The sequence below is a fragment of the Podarcis pityusensis genome (genome assembly GCF_964106645.2).
Source record: "Podarcis pityusensis genome assembly, chromosome: 9".
NCBI classification, from domain to species: domain Eukaryota; kingdom Metazoa; phylum Chordata; class Lepidosauria; order Squamata; family Lacertidae; genus Podarcis; species Podarcis pityusensis.
Window position 1 is genome coordinate 28660624 of NC_138034.1, and position 26949 is coordinate 28687572.

Here is a 26949-nt window from a genome sequence, read left to right on the forward strand (position 1 = left end):
TATTCAATAAGAATTTTGCAAATTGCAGCTTCCAAGTTTTTAGTGGTGCTTCCAAAACTTGCAGTTAGCTAGTCTGCACTGCAAATCTAACCTGGCAGTGAATATTGCAGCAAGATACAACTAGCCATTACTAGAAAGGCTCTTGTGCCACATCAATGCACAGAGCACGACGCAGAAAACTTTGCAAGTGAAACATACACCCAACCACAGACAAGAGCCTAGAGATTTGGTAGCTGCGATGCCTGATCTCTTAAGAAAACCTGGGGATAAATAACAACCAAGCCCCCATCTGATGCTCTACTATGGCTCTGGTCATTAATATCATATATTCTGTATAGGCTTAGCTTCACTAACACACACTTTCAGGCACCATGTAGCTATTCTGTTTCAACTATGGTTCATTATCATTTGTTGGTGATGTTCCAAGAAGAATTGCTGATCATTCCCATCCAATAACCCTAGGCATTTCTATTTTCTACTTACTTATGCAATTTAAACAATACAATTCTTGTGGTGTGTTTACTAGTTCTATTTTTATAATGTTGTTTTGGATTTGTGAAATGCTAGCAGTTTACATTGCATATTTTTCCCCCAAATGATAACACGTATTTGTATAATCTGTTTTTCTGGATATTTATGGCATTGTAATTAGTCCAGTCACCAAATTCTGTTTAACAAGCATGTTATGTGCAGAAGTGAACAGTAAAGGGCATCATATTAGCACAGTTCCTTTGGGATAGTGCTATGCAAACCCTATTAATAGTAATGAAAGTCAAACAGTTAATCCTGGGGCATTGAACTGAAAAAAACCATTCCCCAAAGTTTTTGAAGCAATGCCATTTTCATATCAAGGAGTTGTGAGTGTATTGATGTTGTTCCATAAAACTTAACATCCAAGAAATGAATTCCTAGATGTGTAGCAAAAGTGATCACAACGAATTGTTCACCAGGGAACTTCGCAGTTTGCTATACATAATTTTTATTGATGAGAAAGATGTCAGGCACATAGGATTGGTACAAAGGTGACAGATCCTGGAGTTGCGTCCAATTCATTTTGAAATTATGTTAAATTTTTAATTAGCCATTAATTTTTCAGGTAAACTTCTGTTAGGATTTTTGATCCAGAATATGTTTCCTATGCATTGTCTTTTAACTTCAGTTTCAAAGGCATGAGGTACAGATGTCTTGGTGGTTTAGCTATGACCAGCAGACTGTTGAGAAGGGGGAAAAAAGGCCTTTCCTAAATTGATGTGAGGAGCATAGAAACTCTAGAGCAGCTTCCTGATTCTTCTGGACAGCTCTATACTTCACACAACAAGCACCACTGGACACGATGGTGTTACATTGTGTGAAAAATTACCTCACGTTAGGTGTGGAGAATCAGCTTCTCTTTATTACTGCTGATTCATCCAAGTGTGTGAAGGGCTCCCCTGTTTTATTCCCACTCCCATCATTGTCTTACATTTTCAGACCTTCACAAGAGGTTCAGAGTGTGGCAGCACAAGAATGGGCTTCTTCTTCTTCTTCTTCTTCTTCTTCTTCTTCTTCTTCTTCTTCTTCTTCTTCTTCTTCTTCTTCTTTGCAGTGGCTCCCCCTTTGTGGAATTCTCTCCCCAGGGAGATTCGTCCCAGCTTCACTGCAGTTCAGCTTCCTTTCTGCACAGATCATCAAGCTTGTGCAAGATGCATCCAACTGCATCAATTCCCCCCCACCCGAAGCATGTTTGCACATCCAGCCAGGGCCCCCTTTTTCCTTTGAGAATTAAATTCCATATGCATGTAAGTATATTTGTTTATTTAGAATATAATTTTCTAGCCCACACATCATCATATGATTCTGGGGCAAGTTATAATATAATAAACCAATAAAAGAACACTGCAATAAAATCAATTCAGCACAATTTATGAAAACAGATTAAAAATGCAGTGAATCCTTAAACACACCCAGGGACTCACAAATTAGCAAGAATTGGACACAGTTTTCCGTCTCCAGCAGCAGAGCTGCAATACCTACATGTCAGATTGAATGTTGTGGATTGTCACAGCATCCTGATAAATTCTAATAAATAATTATATCCCAATTTAAAACTGTTGTGTAACAATGTTCAGATGTTAACTAATGATTTGTTCAGGCTGTTCTTAATGCTCTGCAGCCAACGGAGCCCTTGGGCACCCTTGTTTTCTGTACTTTCATTGAAATGGATTTTAAATGAAGTTTTTGCAATGTATTTAATGTAAGGCAATGCACCAACACTTTTCTGCTTGATCAAGATTCCTATATCATATTTACTCTTAAGTAAGTCCTGTTTACCTATGTTAATTCCTGTCCAAAGGTACTACCTGTTTTACTGCTCCCTTTTGACAAAGGATAGCAATTTCTGAGAAATGGGCTAATGTAGAAGCAACCAGTCTCGATTATAATTTTCAGTGATTATATAAAGAGAAAAATGTTTCTATAAGAATTTTATTCTTAAGCACTTAGCAAAGTGATGAGTTAAGTACTGGCTGTGCCTTCCTTCTGTTGAGGCAAATTATTCACTTAACAATAAATCATACTCAAATTATGTGGCAAGCAACTACTTTAGGATTTCAATGAGATCTGCTTCATTATCATAGATTGAACACCCAATTAGAACAATACATTTCCTTTCCTTATTTGCAGAAGACAGCTGTTATGTACATGCAAGGTACACACAACTATCCATCTCTGTATGGATAGTGCTGTTTTCACATGACGTTATCCCCAATCCTGTACTGGTATTCTCGTCAAAGAACTTATAGGGGCACATAGCAGCATTAAGTCACTCTAGGAGAACAACACACAACTCAAATCCTATTATTCTTTCCTTCAATAAATCACCTCATTGACATAGCCCATATCTAGCAAGATGCATTGAGCTTTTATAGATATTTGATTCCCAGGATCTGAAGGAAACACTACAGAAACTGACACCACAGTTATTTTTTAATGCTTAACAAACATGAGGGATTATAAAAGTATATAAATATATCTCCAATGATACTATAAAAATTAAGAGGGGGTGAATGGTCTGCAGTTGGGTAGAAAGCTTGTTCTTATCTCCTCTCCCCTGGCAAAGAATAATTAAAATCTTAGTTTGACTGAATCTTGCACTTATAAAAATTTAGTAGTTAAAACAGGAATAAGAGCAAAATCAGAGACTTCTGGAGAAGAAAATCAAATTAAATGTTTAAGAATGCATTTTTTCTTATTTAATCTTTATTTTTAAATTCAAAATAACTCCATTCTATGTCATATACTATGAATATTGCATTTCAAAGTTTTAATTTATGTATTTTGGTTTATGTTTCATCTTAAGTATAGTTTTTCCATAAGCATTTATGCATGCTGTTTTGTCCTCCTGAAGTTATGCCAGTGATGAGTGTGGCAGCTTATTTGAATGGTTTGCAAATAGATCAAAAAATGAAGAAATTGTTTACCGAGGTAAATTATGATGATGTCTTCATATTCATGCTAATGTGTGACTACACTCTACCCTTTCCTTGCGTCCTCTTTTATGTGTGCGTAGTCAGAAGAGTATATATTTGATCCTTATGTGCTGTTTCAGATGTTCAGAAATTGACGTTAGAGAAAACTATTTTAGTTTTTAAGGCACTGCTTGAGACACGCATTAATGTTTATCATAAATGGACAGAAAGTATCACATATGCGTGAAATCCATATTGACTAAAATGAGGACATATATATATATATATATATATATATATATAATCTCTAAATTGTAGTTTAGAAATTGGCATACATGTATAAGCTGATTGAAGAGGATGTACCCAAAGGGTCTAATGGTCTGCATCACATCCAACAGACGTGGGATATTTTTGAAATTTAAATTAGTAGAGGTAAACAGGCGCAAAGATTTATTTGAATATATATCCAAGGCTGGATTTGAAATTTGAAAAACACTTTAAAAGCAGCTGTGTTTGTGTGTGTCTGTAGCAGGAAGGCTGCTGCAAATTGGCAAAGCCCAAGTGTAGGTTTCAAAAGAATTGTGTATGGATTATAATTTCTGCAAAGTAATGGGAATCACTTTCCCCTTCTGTTGTGACATGAATCCTGATATGGGATTGGCTGCTTGGTTTCTGTAGAAACATAATGGGATGACAAAGTCTCATGGTATGGTGGTGTGTGTGTGTTGTGAGGGGGTGTCATGAGAAGCCTCTTAATCCTAATTTGCTACCTAATTGCAACTGCATCCTCTAGTCTCAGATAAATTACTGGAATGACTGAGCTGCCTAGACTGGGCGACAAAACTCTTTCTAATCAATTTCACTCACTCACTTACTCAGGAAGAAAGGAAGGAAGGAAAAGTTCCTGAATAGTGGGGCATTGTGAGAGGAAAATATTGTCATGCACTCTCTTTTTCTATCTCACTAATGGGTTACAGGTACAGGTCTGTGCACATAAACTTAAGTTTTTTTGTGTTCATTTTTTAAAAAGTCTTTAAAAGCAGTTCATGAACTACTCCAGTAGAAAAGGTAAGTGTGTTACTCATCAAAGGCACAACCCAATAGATACACACAATAATAATCCCCAAATTTAGGCATGTTTATTGTTGCACTACAGTCTGTGCCCAGATAATGTGTATTCTTTGAGACGTGTCTATTCACAGCATGCTGAGCCCTTTTTATCTTTGAATTTTTGTACAACACCTAATAGAATTTAAACAGTTTTCAGTTCCTTCTTCTTCTTCTTTGACGATCACTTGTAGCCAAGTAAGATTGTCTTCCATAAACACAGTTTTAACAACGAGTCCGTAAGTGACTCTGGAGGCCAATTCTGGATCCGCATGTCCTTCCACAGTGGGGACATTGGTTCCCGGGCGGGAGTTGATCATGGTGTGGATTTGCCAAGTGTGCTGTTGCCAACTCCTTCTTTCCCAATAGCCCCAGGCCACAGATTGAAATCTTGCCCAACTCTTGCATTAAAATCACCCAGGAGTATAATTTTATCTTCCTTAGGTGTCTCTGATAGAACGGTATCCAGCTGAGAGTATTTTTTTTCTTTAATGTCTCCATCGGCATCCAGTGTTGGTGCATAAGCGCTTATAATAGTAGCCTATTGCTTTTTGGTGAGCTTTATTCGAAGGGTTGAGACTTGCTCATTAATGCCGGTAGGGACTTCTGACAGGAGCTTCACAAGGTCATTTTTGATAGCGAAGCTTATGATTATTAACAACATCAGTTGTTTTATTTCTGATGCAGGAAGGAAGTCTAATTGATTATCCATATTTAGAACACCTCTGTAACTGAAAACATAATATGCACACAGGTATCAAGCAGGTGCACACTAGAAGTTATCCACTTTCTCATCTCATGGTGGATATGATCTGCTTTAGGCATTTCCACAGGATAATTTCCAGCAGAAACCTGTTGCTGTTTCAAAGGACTTGAAATTTGCTGTGAGTGTGTCAGTCCCATTAATACAAGGGCTGTTGAGGCCAGGTAGGAGGGCCTCTCCATGGAGGTTTTATTCCCTTGCTTCTTGCCTGGTGCTTGTAGAGTTTCTTTTGAAGTTTTGCTAGCATGCCTATGAAATGAAGCTTTGAAGTTCCAAGTTTTGAAAATAGGGACTGTTGGCTTAACCACAAATCTCTCCCAATCGCTTTATTTCAAAGGCCATTTCTCCTTTCTCTCTTTGCTTCCCCCTGCATTCATTCCTTTGCAGAACAATCATTTAAATACATGCACTAAATTTCCTGGCTGTAGAAGTCAGAGGCTACAGGGGAAAACATGGTCCCAGGTCCCAGTGAGAAGACAAAGACTGAGGGTGAAAGCCATCTAGCCAACTTCTTTGGCAGCTGCTGTTGACTCTAGAGATGCTTCCAGCCCATATCCTGAAACAGACATCTGAAAAATGGGGGAAGCAAGTGTTTGAAATGCAAAGCACTTTCCTAATGTTTAGCAAATTGACTAGAGGGGCAGTCAACTCTTTCCCCCCATCAGGTAGAATAGCCCCTGGGCAGCACAGGCCAGTGGTTCAGTTAGTCTGAACTTCCTTAGCTCACTCATGTTACAGAGACCAACACTGTTTATATGTTTAAGCCATTTAGTAGACCAAGGCTCTAATGAGCACAGAAATGTTATTTTAGTTGTGATGCAAACATGAAAAGCTTTTTAAAAGCCAAGACATTATTTGGTTAACATTTACAGTGCGCACATTTAAATGACTAGTAATGTATACAAGTTTTTAAAAAATGGAAAGCATGGAGGATTCCCCCCTCCCTCTGTGTGAATATATTATATTCAAAATCTACCAAAATCAATTGTAAGGCTCTTTTAACACGGGGGGTGGTGGTGGTGGTGGAATAAGTGTCTACCTTCAGTTTTCTTGTTAAGGAATGTGCTTGTATAACAAATGTTATAAAGGCATATCTTTCAAAAACCATTGGAATATCCCTTAGGGAGGATACATGTAGGCTTCAAGGAGCAGTAACTTATTCATTGCTAAGGACTGAATTGGCAATACACTGTTAGCTGGAGAGCTACATATGTTGTTGTCAGTCACATATAACTTGTACAATATAGGGTTGTTCACACATTTCCCAGAACACAGATAAAAGCTGTTTCTACACATGTAGAAGAGCTTGTATGAGAAAATGTATACTTCTTGATTATACAGCTCAAGTACTGTATTCACAGGAACACAGATTTTACACTCATATGAATGGGTGACTTACCCTCATGTGCTGGTTTCACAGACCTACAATGATGCCAAAGAATATTTGCCCTGGGACAAAAATATACATTTCCAAGACTTTGCACTATGAGGCTTTGTACTTATTAGTTTCCATATACCCATGTTCAGCCCACATCTTCAGTGCCTGCATGGGCTGGGCGACGGGAGCACCTTCACTGACCTTCCGAGCACAGGAACGCAGGAACAGCAACACAGCATTCCTGAGGAATAGGTCCTGGTGCTGTGGACTCACATGTGCTCATGTGAGCACCCAAATGCAGCAGAGCAAACGGAAGCAAAGCTGTGGAGGTTTTGTAGCATACCTAATTTATTTCTCCTAATTAAACATATAAAAGAACATAACAAACATGTACGAGAGAAGCAGCTCTCATACAGCCATCCTGTCTCTAGACAAATCAAAGGAAAAGTCCTGCAATACTAGAGACGGACTGAAAGTAAAACAACATGATCAAGTGATCCTTGCAATGGGAGGGATGAAAATACTGACAATTAGATCACCCCTATATGAAGTGGAAGGAGGGACAAAAGAAGGCAAAATCACCTGCTTTCTGCACAGGCATGTCTGCATGCACTGATCAACTGATTACTTCTACTCCCAAAACAACAACAATAAATTCAGACACTGTCTTCATTTTCCACCCTAACAGGTAAACAACAGTGCTATCATGGCACACATCTGCTTGGTGGCAATGTAGGGTGAATTTTTTGGTGTAGAGATAGAGGTGGAACCTGTCATGCATCATTGCATGGTAACATGCAAGCGCGCGCGCGCACACACACACACAGAGAGGATAATATATCTCAATAAGAACAACACTACATTAAGACAGTACTCATCTTTGTTATCATTTCCCTGGGAACCTAACACATACTTATCTCTTCACACAAGGGGAATATACAATTTACTTGGTGCAGGTCTTTGGTGAGATCAGTTATGTCAGGAGGAAATCTCAAGTGGCTGTTCATGACAATTTTCTTGAGCATCAGAATAAAAAGTGCTGGCTTCAATATACCATTTAAAAACCTAAAGCTGTGACCTGTTTAATCTCAGTTATTGATATCCACATTCACCTACAGCTAAAACTTTTTTTTGCTATCTGAAAATAATAATTAAAGACTCTAAAATCACTGAAGACTATCAATATGTGGTAACCTTCGCCATATACTGCAACACCTGAAAAATAGTAATGGAACATTCAGAATCATGAGAGGATCTGCCTTAATTCCTAGTCTGCATTCCTCCACCACAGAGCTTCATATGGCAGCAATAAGATGCAGTTAGAACGATTTCTTAAGGGAAGCCTCTGCCTATTGTTTGGGTGGGCAGGTAGAAACTTTGACATGATTCACAGTTACAGACTTTAATCACGGCTCAAAGTCTAGAAAGCTGTTAATGTAATTCTTTATTTGGCTTCTGCAGGTGGATTTGGGAATTGGAGGTACGTTTGACGAGGAGCTGTAAAATAATTTAAAATAAACTAAAAAGCTCTGTACTTGTAAACCATGATCAATCCTCTCTCTCCAAGTTGTTGGAGAATTTCTACTGCCACTTGTGATTACAAGAATATCACATCTTCTTTTAGAATGGGTTCTAAATGAGTAAACTAAAATTAACATTTCTGGGTAGGATTTCCATTATAAAGATGAATGTACTTCCAAAATTAATCTTTTTATTTCAAATGATTCCAATACTGGGCGAAGCAGGTTGTCTCAAGATATGGCAAAGAGAAATTTCCAAATTCCTGTGGGAAGGGAAGAAACCTAGGATTAAACACCTGATCTTAATAGACATAAAAGAGAGAGGAGGCTTTTCCCTACCCGACCTAAAACTTTACTACGAGGCAGCATGTTTCACCTGGCTAAAAGATTGGTGCACATTGCAGGATTCGGACCTCCTCGACCTGGAAGGTTTTGACAACCGTTGGGGATGGCACGCCTACCTAATATATGGAAAAGCGAAAATTCATAAAAACTTTACCAACCATATAATAAGAAAGTCACTCTTTGCTGTATGGGAAAAATATAAAGACCTGATGGAGCCCAGCGGCGTAGCGTGGGTTATCAGCACCCGGGGCAAGGCAAGTAATTTGCGCCCCCTAACCCGGGGCAAGGCAAATAATTTGCGCCCCCTAACCCGGGGCAAGGCAAGTACAGTAATTTACTCTCCCAAGCAGCAGCAGCAGCGAGGCTTCTCTTTCCCCCGCGCTCTCCTGGAGCTGCCTCTTTTCTTTCCTTTTTTCCCTTTCTCCAAGGCTTTTCGCTTTCTCTCCTTAATTGATTCCTCCTCCACACCGCAGCGTTTCCTAGCTGCTCCCCCCCCTTCCCCCCTCTCTCCTCCTCGCTCTGCTTGCCTTGCCCTGCACCGGCAGCAGCAGGTGCAGCCAGACCCCCGCCAGCCAGCCCGCCCGCCCGCCCACCCGGCTTCCTCTCCTTTTTTTGCCCGCGGCAGAAGGCTTCGCTCTCCCCCTTCCGCGACCTCCTCGCCAAGCCGAGCGAGCGCGGGCTCCCTAACCCGTGGATTTTAGTAGGGGCAGAGAGCTGCTAGTGCGAGCGCGCCCCCCGCCCATGTTGCGCCCGGTGCGGCCGGCCCCCCTGGCACCCCCCACGCTACGCCACTGATGGAGCCTAAAGTCCCGTGGTGGACTTCTCCAGTAGAAGCCATAGCAGTAAAACGGAAAAATACTCAGGAAAGCTGGCCAACATATAAAATACTTCTAAAAAATGAAGATAACCAAATAAAATTAAAAAACTTTGAGGAAATAAGAGACCACATTTCAGACTGGTTCCAATACCATCAGTTATTTGAAAAATTTAAATCTGACAAACAAAAGGGGTTCTCAACAGAAATTTCCCGATTCGAATCTGATCTTCTAAATTCTAAAAGAAAAACTCTTTCCAAAACTTACCGACTCCTCCTTGACTGGACAGTCAAGGAGGAGGAGGTAACAGTGGCAATGGTGAGGTGGTCCCAGGATTTTGGCCACTCAATAACCATGGCCCAATGGGAAAATTTATGGAAGATCAATTGGAAATTCACAAATTGTTACACGATTAGAGAGAACTTTCAAAAAATGCAACATCGATGGTATCTAACACCATGGAAGCTTTCAAAAATGTATAAAAATGTATCAAGTAATTGTTGGAGATGCAGAGACTCAGGAACATTCTACCATATGTGGTGGATATGTAGGAAAATACAGGTATTCTGGGAGAATATACATGCAGAACTGCAAAAAATGCTAAAGATCTCTTTCAATAAAAAACCAGAGGCCTACCTCCTGGGAATAACAGATTTGGATATTCCACAAAAGAGGAAGGGTATCTTTTTATATGCGACGGCGGCAGCAAGAGTTTTGATCGCAGCAAAATGGAAGAGTAATGAAATCCCCTCTATTCAAGATTGGATCCAAAAGCTGACAGAATATGCTGAATTAGATGGTTTATCAGAAAAAATAAAAAATAAATCAAAACAGGAATTTGTTTCTAAATGGGAGGTTTTTAAAGAATATCTGAAAAATAAATATAGTAGTTTAAATTCTGTTGCAGCATTCAAGGAACTTCAGTAATAGTTGCAAGGTAGATATAAGAAATTAGATTTAATGAGAATAAGTTTAATTATGAAAAAAAAAGTGTATTGGCAATAAGTAATATGAATTTGAAGCATGGAATAGACGGGAGGTTGGGTCTTTAGTGTTAAGACCAATAGATGTTTTATTGTTTGCTAAGAATATTAAGTGTCTATGGTTATTTTTGTAATTTGTGTGTAATTCGGTATTTGTGTTTTTTGTTTGTTTGTTTTTCTTGTTGTATAAATATTTTTTTTTATATAAAAAAAATAAAAATAGAATGGGTTCTTAAAAGTCTGTATCATTTGATTAGTATGAAGATGGATGTTAGTGCTTGCTCAGGGTATCAACACAAGCCTTGGGATTTATCTTACGTTGGATTCAGTTTGAGCTGTGAGTTATGTATACAAGTTGAGATGTGAGAACTAGATGTGCTCTTCATATGACTGTGCGAGGTAAGCAGTGGCTAGGGATGTGAGATAAATTGGAGTCAGTTCATGCTTATGGATAAAGTTACCTAATTTGAACTTTCTAAAACAATATGAGAAGCAAAACATCTCTCTCCTTCAAAATGCACACTTCTCTGAATTTTGTGATGCAGTTCTCCAGCCAAGTAATGTGTACACAAATGTATATACTATGGTAAAGTGCACATCAAAATGCTTACATTTGTGGAGATACCATTAAAAATGCATTATGTTGGGGAAATTGTGTTGCAAAAATGTATCTGTGAGGAGACAGTCACACAAAACACTGATGAATTTTCATGAAGGCTTAAAAAAAAATAGCACCTTCATGAACAGATGCAGAAATGTGGATAACTAAACTTTAGATTGGAAAAATGAGAAGCACAGAGAGCAAACTGGACAGATTTGCCCATCCCTAGGTATGACCTGAGGCACGGGCCTCCAGCTTTCAGGTCTGGCATGATGGTGTGCACTGTTTCAAGATACCACCAGAATTTTTGTTCTGTCCCTTTGTCAAGAAATTGGAATGCTGGGTAATTCTATTTATAGCATTCCAGTAGCTAGGTGCATGTTCTGTCATTTGAAAAGCAGTTTGCATGCCAGCAGATAGCTATGCAAAAGCATTTTGCATTTTTATACAGGAGGGTATGACCTTCATAATTTACTTGGAGCTTCCATTCTCATTACCTGTGGGACACTCAATCAGAGATGAAAATAAATTATATTGTTCAGCTGCTTTTTCTCCCTGTATTCTGTTTGTAAGTGGGTATTTTTCATTGACCTGAGGTATTTGTAACAATGATGTGTTCTCCAGTTATAAATATTGATAGCGCAAAGATGAAAACATTTACACTTGGAATTTTTGATTAGTTTCTATAACACTTGTGGAATAAGCATTAGCATTCTAGGAAAAAATATTCATTTATTTTGAAAAGACAACAAATCATAGAAACAGTAAGTCATGCTTCAGGGTTGTTTTTTTAATTAAGTGCTTTGCTTCACCTATTGCTTTATTTTGATTTTGTTCTCCAAAGGCTGAACTTTATGCCCAGTATTATGGTAATGCATTGCATATGTAACAGTGTGGATTACGACTTGGAAGGAGAATTTTAAAAAACCAGCCAAATGAAGCACTTATTGTACAGTAATGTCAGTTAGACTGTGTCAGTATCCACCATTAGAGTCCATAAATCTACTCAGCTTTTCAAAATATTGAAATGTGTAATATTTAAGACATCAGAGTAGCTGTCGGTCATAGTCGGTTCTAATTAGTGGAAGCAACTGTTTGTGAGGTTTGACAAGACACTTGATCTGCCTTTGCCACAGTTGACCCAGTTGTGAAATTGATAAAAGATATCGCATAAAGGCAAGACGCCCTGAAAAACAAATCAGACAGAGGAGCAACACATAAGAAGAGTGCAAGTATTATGGGGGAAATATGAGAATCTTTCGTTGGCATATATATTTGAACATTTATCTATCTATATGAATATCTATTTTTCCAGTCCTTTTTGGGTTGAAAAATGAGGGGCTGATACTCATATACAGTGGTACCTCAGGTTACATACGCTTCAGGTTACAGACTCCGCTAACCCAGAAATAGTACCTCGGGTTAAGAGCTTTGCTTCAGGATGAGAACAGAAATTGTGCAGCGGCAGCGCAGCGGCAGCAGGAGGCCCCATTAGCTAAAGTGGTGCTTCAGGTTAAGAACAGTTTCAGGTTAAGAACAGACCTCCGGAATGAAATAAGTACATAACCAGAGGTACCACTGTAGTGATAAAAGTGTCATGAGTGCCAACACAAAATGACTGCCCTGTGTAGGAACAAAAGAGGTGCTGGTACTCTGCACTGGTAAGCGCTCTCTCTTTCTCTCTCTCTCTCTTTCTCTCTGCCTCTCTGACATATACACACACTATCTGTGTGTAATAGAGAAAGAGAAAAAGATATTCCGTTAGCAATTTTGGACTTCTACAGTAAACATATGAGCAGCTGGACAGGTCCTGCATGATTTGAATTTAGTGAGGTCTGGTAACATCATTATGCCAACTGGGACCAATATTTCATATTTTGGCCATGGAAAGAAACATTAAGAGAGACCCAAAGTTTATTTTAATAATGAGTTCTTGTGCAGCAGATTCTATGATCAAATCATATTGTTATGATTATTTTCTGTACTTTTCATAGCTCATTTCCTAATAGCAGTAAAATGACCAATATGAATAGTTTTTAAAGCAAAAACTCCACCTATTTCCAATACATCACTTTTGCATATTTCCCCTCTTAATTCTATTCCATTACATTTTTGCACATATTTTAATATACTTGTGGATGCATATTTCATCTCAATAGAGGCAGAATCCTCTGGAATAGCATACGTTCCTAGTTAATGCTTTTAAAAGTATGCAAAGATGTAGGCAGAGGCAATCCCTACCTAACATCAGAGAAGACCCCTCAGTGTATCGTCAGGAGAGGTAATTAGAGTAACCCTTGCTTTTGTATCCACTAAAATACATCTGTCATTACGACCTAAGTGTTGGCTCCTGACTGCCTCATGTCTGCTGTACAGACTGTCAGAGAAGACCTCTCCTCCTCCCAGAGGGGAGGAGTTGTGAGCAGGAGCAGCTTCCCGCAGCAGCAGGGATGCGTATTCGGCTCCCTGCCTCTGATTGCTTCTGCTGCCACGGCCAAGCCTTTCAGCCAGCCCAAAGGGCCAGCTGGTGGGTGGGGTTTAGCTGCATTTAAGCAGCCACAGCAGTGGTCTGACCACAGTCGGTTCCTGCTTGCATCGGACCTCTCGCCCTCCCTCCCTTTCAGGTCAGCTTCCTCTGCATATTGACCTTGCTATGGACTTTGGTTGGTTGCCTTGGTTGCCCAAGGGGCCTGGTAGGACTTTTTTTATCCACTTGGCAAATTGGCACCAGGCTCTTGGTTTTTTCGCCTACCTCGTAGTAACTCGTCACAACTTTTTGGTATTGGTGGTTAGGCATTGGAATATATGTACTGTGTTGGAGGATTGGGTATGGCCATCATCGACCCCTCCTCTTTTGGGTATTCTGTTAAAGGAATCCGGTGTTCGTGGATCCTGTCTGATGCCCTGCTGGTGGCTAGGGCCATGGCATGACCCCCAGTGACATCATGGGGAAGCTACCAGTTGTATTTGCATCAACAAGCTCCTCCCACTGGTTGTTAACCCTTGAAATGACTCCCCGCTGAGAGGGGTGGAGTCATGTATTGCTGTTTTATCCAATGCCTAAGCCAATACCACTCACATGCTGTAACCAATAAAGTTGTGGCCTAATTTTGCCCATTAACCTAAAATAACATGTCTTTTTGTCTTATTATAATCCTATGCGGGTGGCAGGTCCTCGACTCACAAGTCAGGATATCTTTACGGGAGTTGATGTCCCTACACCTGTGGCTGCTGTTCTTATTCCTCTGATCATATGGGAAATACATCTATATATATTAGATGCTGCAACAATGAGGGAAGAAGAGGTAAGTTTTTGTCATCATTTTCAAACTAAATTTTCAAAGTTCTATTTAAAATATTATATTTTTTCTACTTTTCACTCCTTTGTTAGAAAATACTTCCATTTTGACAGTACTGTAGCCAGCTCATTTAGGCACAATCCTAAGCATGTTTCCTCACAGGAAAGTTCCCCTGTCTCCAGCTGGGCTTACTCTCAAGTAAATGGGCAGGGTATTTCAGTCTAAGTAATTTTAGACTGAGTTATGTTGCATTAAACAAAATGAGTTTGGAGGGTAAAACTGGGAAGCATTTAAGGAGCTCAAGTTCCAGCTTGTGCATTTGTTCACAAACTGTTCATTTAAAACATTCTTCTTGTATTATTTTGTGTGAGACATTGCCTCCCTGGATGACTGCAATGTTTAACAGAAATGAATAATAAATACTGGTATAAAACATGTCAAGTCAATCTAACAAACCGGTAAGTTGCTGAATAATTCTTGCCTAAAATGAAAGGATTTCCTTCTCTCTTAGGAATGAGCCTATAGTCACCTGAATAGTTTCACATGATAATTATAACAGGGAGAAAACTCTTCACATTCTGTAGAGGTTTGGTGGACAACCAAAGATATATCCATTTGGCACAACAAGGCATTGGGTTGCACCCAACAAAGGATTAGCCATGGACTTCTGCTTGTGCAACAGAACTTCCCTTCTCTCTCTTTTCCCTGTGGACACCCCGCAAAGAATGTGTTCTGGGTTTCCCCCCAGCGAGAGGCACGTTAAGTTCCTCTGTGCAAGCAGAAGTCCTTGTGCTAATAGGGCAACTTCTTTGGATACAATACAAGATCATCTAGGCCACTTCACTCTCCAAAAATCCAGGGCCGACTAGCAAAAGTTTCCTGTTCCCTCATAGACATTTCCAGCTAATTAATGCAATCTTCATAGTAATGAGGGTAGCTGTGCTGTAGAAGAAGCTCTTTGATAAAAAAAAAAAGACTTTTTAAATGCCAGCACAATGTGTCATGTATTTACCATTATGTGATAATGTCACCATCTCATCTTTATAACCTTTTATAAAATCACAGCTATATATAGTCAGGTGTAGCTGTTTCACTTTACACCAATTTATTAAATGCTGGGGTATCAAGCATTTTTTTTTGCGCGTGAGAAAGTTCAAAATGTTGTAATGACAAGGATTCTGGCCTCTATTATCAACAGTGTGTCAAAATATGTCTCTTCATATTTTGGGATATGTTTCCGCCAGCCAGTGTATCCCGAGGCTCCACCTTGGTTAGTTCTCTGCAGCAGAGTTACTGTATTTCATATGGAAGACTGGAACTTTTAAAAGAGATGCCATCTTTTCCAATTACTTTGACCATGGCCATGTCATTTGGACTCGCATATTAGAAACAATGAAAAAACGTATTAGAAATAAGCCCGTTCTCCTGCTTTTGAAAAGAGGATTGCCTCTTGTTTCTTATTTTGAAGCAGTGCTTGCCTGTCCAACTGGTTATATGGTACACTAACCAGAAAAAGGTGTCACAATCACAGGAGGTCAAGGAAAGTAGAATTGTGTCCTACCACTCCCCAAAGCATGGAATGTTCACAGGGTCCTGGCTATATAGTGAATGCACCTTGGCTGTGAGTGCTGAAAACCTGCTCCCTGCCTTGAAGTCCTTTTTCCAGCTGTCCTGGAAGGGCAAGGCCCTGACTGACTCCAGCTACAAAAGCTGAGGCTGCTGAGAAGTCAGAGACCATCTTGGCTATCTCTTACTGCAGACCTATGTTGTTGAACCTGAGCTTCCACAGCTGCTGCCTGCCATGAACCACCATTGGCAAGATAGGCAGCAACAGCAGCAGATATGGTCTGTGGTGATGATAATATTTTATTCTCTTGTTAATTATGTTGTGTACATTTTATATTTGACTTCCTTTAGTAATGGTTTTGGGACACGGGTGGCACTGTGGTCTAAACCACTGAGTCTCTTGGGCTTGCCGATCAGAAGGTCGGTGGTTTGAATCGCCGCGATGGGGTGAGCTACCATTGCTCGGTCCCAGCTCCTGCCAACCTAGCAGTTTGAAAGCATGCCAAAAAGTGCAAGTAGATAAATAGGTACCACTCCGGTGGGAAGGTAACTGGTGTTTCTGTGCGCTGCTCTGGTTTCAGTGTTGTGTTGCTCCAGAAGTGGCTTAGTCATGCTGGCCACATGACCCCAAAAAACTGTCTGCGGACGAACGCTGGCTCCCTGGGCCTGTAAAACAAGCTGAGCGCCGCGACCCCAGAGTCGTCTGCAACTGGACTTAACTGTCAGGGGTCCTTTACCTTTACCTTTACCTTTTTAGTAATGGCTTATTTCAAAATCTTTTAGATAGTATTTTAGTTTCCTATTATAATCCTTCCATTGCTGCCAAGCTGGACAAGCATATCGTCAAGGCAGCCACAGCAGTGACTTGCCTCTCCAAAGAGTATGGGAGAATGTGAAGGTCTGTGAGGCTTGTGTGTTGAGCGTGCTGCTTTATGGAAATGAGTCATGGGCAACTTATGCCTGCCAGGAGTGATGCCTCAATACCTTCTATATGTGCTGCATCAGGAAGCATCACATGGCAAAGATGTGGTCTCCCAAGCCTCAGACACTAGACCAGCTCTGCATTACGAAGATGTCTTCAAACGTGAAGCCTGACAACATTAACTCTGCTGTATGGGAATGCCTTGAGGATGAGCTTAGAGATAGATAGTCAGGTCGTGTATACCCACAGCAGTGACTAGAGGCAGAATGACTGCTGGGAGAAGCACAGAGAGAAGAAACCTGGTTTTGGTGCTGCAAAACAGGACGTCTTCATCTGCTCCACCTGCAACAAAACATATCTCTCCCATATTGGTCTCTACAGCCACTGCAGGTACTGTAACTCTCCAGCAGTCCGACATTACCCACAAAGGCACATTTTTCCACTAAGTCACATGGGTGCAATGTTGCTTTGAATGTATACTTTCTATCTGACTTTCTTTAGTGATGCTTTATTCTGGATTGTTTTATTTGATGTTTTAATGTGTTGTGAACCACTTTGAGATTTTTTTTTTTTTTATAAATATAAAGTGGTATAGAAATAAAATGAATAATAGTAACAACAACAACAACAACATCTGAAAGTAAATAAATTCCATATTGAAGCCCAGTTTGTGTGTACATTTAAGCTGGAACACAGTTGTTGCTTAAAACATAACCACAAAATCAGGTTGCTCAGAATGTTTCTGTTTGAGGGGATGATCTGGTCAATATGAATTGGCAAGCTCTGCTATCCATCACCCCAACTAAAATCCTGTATAGGTCTAACTCGTTTGGCTTCTTTGGGTGTGGAGTATGGAGGTTTTTTTAGACAGAGGTTGGATGGCCATCTGTCATGGTTGCTTTAGCTGAGATTCCTGCATTGCAGGGGGTTGGACTAGATGACCCTTGGGATCTCTTCCAGCCCTACAATTCTATGATTCTATGGGCACAGTGTCTCTCCCATTTTTCTTCACACATAATGCTATTTCCCATGCCTGGGAAATAAAATCTGCAAGCTCAGGAGGTTGTTTTTTCTCCTGTTCAATTTATAATTTAAAATAAGTCAGTGACATGACACTAATTCAAATTGTGTCAGCTTGAAATTAAATGTGGTCCTTAGATCTGGAACTTTGTTCTTTCATCGTATTTGAAAAGCAAAGAACTTTGCTTGTGCTATGTGTCTAGACACAAACACATAAGAAGATTTCATTGGGAAGTTTTGCCACAGATTTATATTGTGATTAAAATGGAAAGAAAAACAGTCTTAACCAATGCTGCACTGGTGACATATTCAAAACTCAATGTGTATAGTGCTTAGTAATGTTCAGAATTAGCACCATGTGTTTTGAGATTCTGGATCAGGCAGTTGTAACAGACCAATTTTCCAGGTTTGTTTCAAATGTGTGGGGTTTGATATTTTAGGATATGTTATTCTGACATTTTGCATGTAAACAATTGCTATCCATCCTTTGGGCAACAGAGCAATAATTTATCATAGCATTTTGGGGGATCTGAATCAACATTATGTTATTGGAGCCCATTGTTTATTTGCTTTAAGAATGAGTCAACACAATAATAACAGTGATGTGATAACAGCTTTTGCCCTGTCCTAAACCAGCACAACATCAAAACAACTCTGATCTATCATTTATGGATATTGCTTGTCGTCCAGTTGTTCTCAACATTTCAGGCTTCAGGGAAAGGAAAACTGGACGGAGGTTCTGCATGGCTTATTAAGCGGAAAGAAAAGCCATCCTAATTTTAAAAGCAGAGAAAATGTTTACATCAAATCTAGCACTCCAGTGGGAGAGGAAACAGCTCTGTAGCAGAGAGCACATCCTTTGCATGCAGAAGGTCCCGGGTTCAGTACCCAATATCTCCAGTTAAAAGGAGCATGTAGAAAGTGATGTGAAAGACCCTGCTCTGTTTGAGACCTTGAAGAGGAGAAATCAGATGTAGCAGTGGATGCAACTGAGCTAGGTGGATAAATAGTTTGACTGAGTATAATACAACTTCTTCTCTTCTTCTTTTGGTCCCTAGTTCATTTGCCTTTTTGTATTCATATGGGTTGCTTGCAGGACAAAAAAAAAAGCCCTTCTATTTTGAAGTAAACAACCTGATCCTGCTATGTAATTTTCATCAGAAACCAGTCCCACTTAAATCAGTAGGATTTATTTTCCAGTAAGCATGCAAAAGATTGCAGCGGTGACCTGAGATTCTGTTTGCTGAGAGTTTAGTCTCCCTAGAGCCCTATTCAGGGTTGTCTTTTAGGTCAAATAGATAAGGGGAAAGAGTGGGGCTAAACATGCCAGCTCCAGCTCCATTTCTGCCTCTGCCATCCTTCTTGAGTTGGAGGAGTACAGGGAGTTTCCCACTACAGCCTAACCATACAGTCCCATACATGCCCAGGCCAAAAAAAGTCCCACTGAGTTCAGCAGGGCTCACTCCATATTTCTCTAACAGGAATTGGATTTCAGCCAGAGTTGTTTAGCAACTCAAGTACAGAATACAGTACATTTGAAATATGGCATATCAGTGCTAAAGGCTAAGAATCAAGATGCCAATAAAGAAACACTTGAGCTCAATAGAGAGACACTTCAGCTCAGTATTTCTTTGTGAAATAGAGAGGAACAGCAAGGAAAGTTCATAATATGTTCACATTTTATGCAACACACCTGGGTTACAAAATGCAATACTTGACAGATGAAAACAAATATTTTGTCAGGACTGGGGATTTCTATGTCTCCTTCAGTGGCAACAAGAAGCAGGAAAAAACAAAGAGTCCTTAGTAATGCATTTATTCAGTCATCACGGTGAGAAACAAAGAAATCCAGTCAGCCTCTCATAATGGTGTTGCTCCAACTGAGCTCCTCCCCCTTCTCTTCCTAGCAACAACACTTCCCCTTATGGTGTCCGTTCATGGCCAACTGCCTCTGAGTCCTTTGCTCTTGCACTCTTAATGAACATTGAGTTCTAGGAGAAGGGAGGTCAGCTATACTCTCCAGTGACAATGTGTCAGCTGGCTGCTCTGACTCTTCCTCCCCCTTCTCCCAACACCCCCCAACTCTTCTGCTCTCCTGTCTCTGAGCTGTGATCTTCCTCAAACCCCTGCTGTAAGTCAATACTGCGTTCCTCTTCTCTAGAAGCTTCAGAAGGGTGTGTGTGAGATATCCACAATTCCTCCTCTTCACCTTCGATCCAGTTCCTGACATGTTTGCTACATCACTTTTTATTAAGAAAGATGGACACTTTGCTTCTTAATGTGTTTACATGAAGCAACTTCTTGCCTCCAGCTTCAAATTAGGTTCTGTGCCCTCTGTACACATTAGTCACATGTTGGGTATTGCTCTGTTGAATCTAGATCATTGGGCAATAACCCCCATCATGCCTGACTAAATTGGGTGGGGATGATGGGGATTGTAGTCCAACACCATTTAGGGACTCAAAGTTGACCCAAGTTTGAACACTGATTTAGAATATAGTAAAGAGGTAATTGTTCTCACATTTCTTCTTCTTTTTTAAATATCAAGGCAAGCTGCATATGGCAGGGAACCATTTTCATATACTAAAGCCACTGCACGATAATGCTGCTACCAGCACTTTCCAATTGCTCTTGCCATACCACTGCCATTTCGTAGATTACACTGCACCAGTACCAAAGAAGCAAATATGGCAGCACACTATGGTCCAGCCGGGTTCTGTAAGCACATTTGCAGGCCAACACTCAGAAGCTAAAGTAGCCCATTTCATTCTGCTTTGGGCTGCATCAGAAATTAGGTGCCCATGTTTCAAAAATACATGTTATTCTGACACTTAAAAGATTGTTGTGATGGCTGAATGTCAAGGGGAAAAACCTGACTGGATTTTTAGGCATTAGTTACAAAACTTCCCCCTAAAGATCCAATATTGACAAAATTATTAAAAGAAGATTTATGAAGCTGTCATACTAGTTTCTGCCAAGTAATGAGGAATCCAAGTAATGTGTGACTGAATTAAAATATTTACACCTTGGCCAGTGGGGTGGAATACTTTGTTGTAAAAGAACATCCCAGACTGACAGACTAAATTCTTGATTTGGTTACTTCCACCAGTTCCTTTTACATTATTTAGTGCAAGGCACTTCCACTAAGAATATAATGGAAGTTATAAATGAACAGTAATGGGAAAACATGTTTTTCTTGTTTGCTCAATGTTAATAGATTAACAATTGTTTTTTGTTTCCTGTTTAAAAACAGCTTTGGAATTAAATTCCACTACCACAGATTTCTGTACAGAGATTGATCAAGAGATTTATTTATTTTTTGCTTTCTTTTTAAGTTGAAAAGGCCCAAAGAGATTTTACAAAGATGGAGCATTAAAGACAAAGGGAATAAATCAATATGTAGGCTGGCTGGAAGTGGTCTGTGGCTGTAAGCCATATTTGTGAGCATTGTGGAAACTGCCATATATGTGAATCTAAGCACGTGCAAGCAGTTTCAGGATCACAAGAGTCCAAGCTGTGAAGATGTTCTATGTTGTAATAAGAAAACATTCTAGAAACATTGCTACTATGTGAGGGGATGAACATTGTGGGAGGAGAAGTAAAGTACAGAAAGCTGGATTTATGCAGCATTAGAGTTGCCTAAATGTGCTTCATTAATCAAACCACAGTTCTATGCAAAGCTGTACAGCTTCTGCACAGTCAATACAATGCTGTCTAGTCACTGTAGTGATGACACCTGAGCTAATCCAAAAACCAAGCTGTGTGACAGCACCAACTTGGTCTCACTTGTAGAAACAACAAATTGAGAAGAAAAGGTAGGTATAATCACCATGAACCTGAGCCTATTACATAACTGCTAAATAGAAGTATGGTAAAGTATGGGGTGTGGGTGGCACTGTGGTCTAAACCACTGAGCCTCTTCGGCTTGCGGATAAGAAGGTCGAATCCCCACGACAGAGTGAGCTGCCATTGCTCTGTCCCAGCTCCTGCCAACCTAGCAGTTCAAAAGCACTCCAGTGCAAGTAGATAAATAGGTACCGCTATGGCGGGAAGGTAAACGGTGTTTCTATGTGCTCTGGCTTCCATCATGGTGTTCCATTGTGCCAGAAGCAGTTTAGTCATGCTGGCCACATGACCCAGAAAACTGTCTGTGGACAAATGCCTGCTCCCTCAGCATGAAAGTGAGATGAGTGCCACAACCCCATAATCACCTTTGACTGGACTTAACCATCCAGGGATCCTTTATCTTTTTTACCTTTACATAGAATTATGTTAGTCTAATAAAGGTATCACTAATGTGATGTTTTCCAGATGTTGCAAACTACAACAATGAGTTCCTGGATGCTCTGCCTGATTTTATGACTGACATGGTTGGTGCTCCTGTTGATGCTCTAGTCTTACCATGGAGCAAGGAGATGGAAAGGACTATAAAAAAGGATCACTTCTGAGTGCCCTCTCTTATGTTGCAGGGCTCATAAAGCTTCATGGTATTTGGGGAGCTTAAGATGATGAATAAAGCAGGATGAGCACAGGTGATATGAATCTTAGGATGAAGTCAACAAATAAAAGTACAAACACATCTTCATGTTTACCATGTGGTGGTGGCATTTCTCTCCTTCTTTTCTTTACAAAGGTATATTGCCCATTGTCCCGGCACAGTATCAAATAAGTTATTTCCAATGTTTTGAATGACAAAATACCCCTTTTCTTGTGACCATTGCTGACCTCTTGACTTCATCGCAGGAATTACTTTATTCAGCACAATAGAAGAGGATTCGTACAAAAGAACACGATGAGAAATGGAACAAAATACTGTGCCGATTCTATCAGGGATTGTGGTGCCTTCTCCTTTACCCACTTGAAGAAGAACTGTCAGCAGGGAAATGATATAGTATGTAACTCTGTGAAACTACCAGGGGATTTTATATTATATTATTTGACACATAAGACAAAAAGTTTGCCCCTGTGTGCTTTAGATAGGGTTTTGTCCTTGAATCTTAACTACTTGACATGATGCTATAAGGGAACAGTTCATGAGGTACAGAGGATGTCAAAGGCACTTGGGTCATACCCATGTCATTGCTTTGCTTGCATATTTGTAAAATAAATCAAAATTACAGACTCCTGTACAGCTCTAGTGATCTCTCCTCTCAAAGGAGGCTGAACATAGGTAGTGCTGGCCCCTGGAACTTCTCCTTGCTGCAGGAAGTGTGGAGTGCATACCAATGTGTCAATGGGAAGGTACAATACAGGTAGTACATCTCTTTATGCAGTTTTTGTTGTTGCATCATATTTGTGGTTGTGTTAATATAATGCAGAAATGCTTGATTATTTCGTTCAGGTCATGTGGATCAAAGACTCTGTCTCTGTCTCTCTCCCTCTCTTTGTCTCTCACACACACCATGAAAACACAATCATCGGCCAGAGATTTCTTTCCTGAATTTTGTGATGCTGTTATCAGCTCAAAAACATAGAAAAAAGTGCAACAATATGTATAACAATTCACAATATACTATTGAAATGTGTAAACTATGGCCAAACATCTGCGCTATGCAATATAATATATTAGTCATATTTCAGTGCAAATTTCTCGTGTGTGTGTGTGTGTGTGCGCGTGCCCTTTAACTGTTTGATACAGTAATTGGATGCTCGTATCTAGTTACAGGTAGGTAGCCGTGTTGGTCTGCCATGATCAAAACAAAATTTAAAAATCCTTCCAGTAGCACCTTAGAGACCAACTAAGTTTGTTATTGGTATGAGCTTTCATGTGCATGCACACTTCTTCAGATGCATGTAGTGGATCAATGACAGAATACAGTGGTACCTTGGGTTAAGTACTTAATTCGTTCCGGAGGTCTGTTCTTAACCTAAAACTGTTCTTAACCTGAAGCACCACTTTAGCTAATGGGGCCTCCCAGTGCTGCCGTGCCGCCGGAGCACGATTTCTGTTCTCATCCTGAAGCAAAGTTCTTAACCCGAGGTAATATTTCTGGGTTAGCGGAGTCTGTAACCTGAAGCGTATGTAACCTGAGGTACCACTGTATGTAAAAAACAGAATGGCACAGAAACTGATTGACCTTTCCATCCACAGTATACTATACACTTATTGAGCGGTTGATGGCATCTAGAATCACTTCATGTCCATGACCATATTATTTGAGAGATATCACCTTCTCCATCTTGCTATAATGCCCAGACAGAGGAGTATCCAAATAGTTAAAAATATTGCCAATATAAGTCAGGCAATTCATTTACCCAGAACCAACACCTTGTGATTTCAAGCATTCGCTTTATTTCAAATGTATTTATTGTTCTTTATTGCCTATATGACTTTTCTTTCTTGTGCTGAAGTATACTGTGTGGCTATTTACTTTTCTTTAAAAGCAAGCCTAATTGCTCTCTCCAGGCCCCCTTCCCTGCAAAAAGGCAAACCTGCCCCCTTCATTACATTAAGGGTGTGCTTTGACCAGTCCCCTGGATATGTCCCTTGGTGCTCTGTTGTGTTTCCAACAATAATAAAGTTTTCATGTGTGCAGTTCCCATACTATTGAACTTAGGCAGCATTTCTATTCTGCAAAATAGTTTGGGGTTTTTGAATGTCATGTTTTTAAAAGCTTTGGAATGCCAAATTAATATACTTCATTCTCCTTCTTTCTTTTCTTGACCTGCTGATGAAGAGAGACAGATAATTAGTTAATTAATATACTACTTGATCCCCAGCTGGCTTTTAAGCAGTTTACAAAAACATAAAAGCCAACTGCACGACAAAATTGTTAAATAAAACTCTTTTATTAAAACAAGTAAACAACCATGGTTAAAACTTGCAATAAGACAATTCCATCAAAGGAGCACATCACTTAAAACTTGGATTAAGAGATCAAGTGCATATTCAAAAGCCAGCAGAATGCTTCTCATACTTCAGCTGGGAGTTCATTCCACAATATTGGTGTCACCAGTGAAAAAGAGTATCTCCATGTCACCACAAACCAATAATCATTAGGCCATGGAAAGAATATCTGGGAATGACAATTGGTTACCCATTATTAATCAGTGCTGATTCTTTCTTGAACAAAAGAGAGGTGGAGTTCATAATGCCTCTTATATTTAACACTTTTATAAATAAACAATTGATATTTCAACCAAATGTAATGGAACTATCTATAGACAGAGTAAATGTATGCTTTTTAAAAATATTATTATCCCAAGTCAACTTTAAAGCCGACTAGGATGAAGGAATGGAGGGGATGTTCATAAAATTTGTAGATGGCACCACACTGGAAGGGGTAGCTAATGTTGCAAAGGATAGAATCAGAGTTCAAGAATGACTTCACAGATTGGAGAACTGGAACCCAACTAACAGAATGAAATGTCAGATTCTGTATTGAGGCAGGAAGAACACCAATCTAAGATGGGGGACACCTGGCTTACCAGTAGTATATGTGAAAAGGATCTAGGGCAGGCTTCCTCAACCTCGGCCCTCTAGATGTTTTTGGCCTACAACTCCCATGATTCCTAGCTAGCAGGACCAGTGGTCAGCGGTGATGGGAACTGTATTTTTTTTTTTTTTTTTTGTAAAAATTTTTATTGGTTTTACAGAAAGATTTTAAACAATACAAACAAATAAAAAAAGACATACAAACATGTAAAATTTCATAACCTTTTTTTTTCATATCCCTCTCTTCTCGGACTCCCCCAAACCTCCCCTTCCTACATCTCAATTTCCAAAATTTATTTCAGCAAATTCTAATTAATTTTATCAAATATATTTTTTCTTATTCTTTTCTTCAACTTAATCTTATGTCACTGTAATCTCCTTTTCTTTCTCCAAACCTCGACATTTTAACATTCCTCAATTTTATAATAGTTCTTAAGGTAAATTTTAAATTTCTTCCAATCTTCTTCCGCCGTCTCTTTCCCCTGCTCACGGATTCTGCCAGTCATCTCAGCCAGTGTCATATAGTCTATTACCTTCATCTGCCACTCTTCCAAGGTGGGTAATTCTTCTGTCTTCCAATACTTTGCGATGAGTATTCTTGCTGCTGTCGTAGCATACATAAAGAAATTTCTATCTTTCTTTGACACCAATTGGCCGACAATGCCCAAGAGAAAGGCCTCTGGTTTCTTAGGGAAAGTACATTTAAGTACCTTTTTCATTTCATTATATATCATTTCCCAGAAAGCCTTAATCTTCGGGCACGTCCACCAAATATGATAAAAAGTACCTTCCGTTTCTTTACACTTCCAACACTTATTATCAGGCAAATGATAAATTTTTGCTAGCTTGACTGGGGTCATGTACCACCTATAGATCATTTTCATAATATTTTCCTTTAAGGCATTACATGCCGTAAATTTTATACCAGTGTTCCACAACCATTCCCAGTCAGCAAACATAATGTTATGACCAATGTCCTGTGCCCACTTAATCATAGCTGATTTAACTATTTCATCTTGTGTATTCCATTTCAGCAGCAGATTATACATTTTTGACAAATTCTTAGTATTGGGTTCTAACAGTTCGATTTCTAATTTTGATTTCTCCACCTGGAATCCAATTTTCCTGTCTTGTTTATGTACCTCCATTATTTGATAATAATGGAGCCAATCTCGAACCTTGGGTTTCAATTTCTCATAACTCTGTAACTTCATTTTTTTTTTTTAAAGCAATTTATTAAATTTTACAATAAAAATAGACATAATAAACAATGTAACATCGATCTTAACATATTTTCACATTTTCTTTGGACTTCCTCGCATCTCCCGCTCCCATTTTCATCGTTAAAAACATTTTGTCAGCAATTTATCATCTTATTTAAAATCTTATATCCCTTCTATATTTCATACTCATATAATTCTCAAAAGGAGCTTAATTTTCACAATCTTACTTAATTTCTTAAAAAACTTCTAAATTTAGTGGTGCTCAGTTGTTTTAGTCTAGCATCTTATTTAGCATTCACTCAAATTACAATGTTTTTGTAAATAGTTCTTAAATTTCTTCCAATCCTCCTCAATCCTCTCTTCTCCCAGGTCACGGATTCTGCCGGTCATTTCAGCCAGTTCCATGTAGTCTATCAGTTGTATCTGCCATTCTTCCAGTGTGGGTAGATCTTGAGTTTTCCAGTGTTTTGCGAGAAGTATCCTTGCTGCTGTTGTTGCATACATAAAAAATGTCTGGTCCTTCTTT

At 39.5% G+C, this 26949-nt stretch overlaps 1 long non-coding RNA gene across 1 annotated transcript in view; it reads left to right on the plus strand.

The window, feature by feature from the left end:
• Positions 1 to 23294, plus strand: part of LOC308485786 — an 83041-nt gene extending 59747 nt beyond the window's left edge. Inside the window, exons 3-4 of the long non-coding RNA XR_013990776.1 lie at positions 14130 to 14263; positions 22509 to 23294. This is a non-coding gene — a long non-coding RNA (uncharacterized lncRNA). The remainder of the gene's footprint in view (positions 1 to 14129; positions 14264 to 22508) is intronic.
• The last annotated feature ends 3655 nt before the right edge of the window (positions 23295 to 26949 follow it).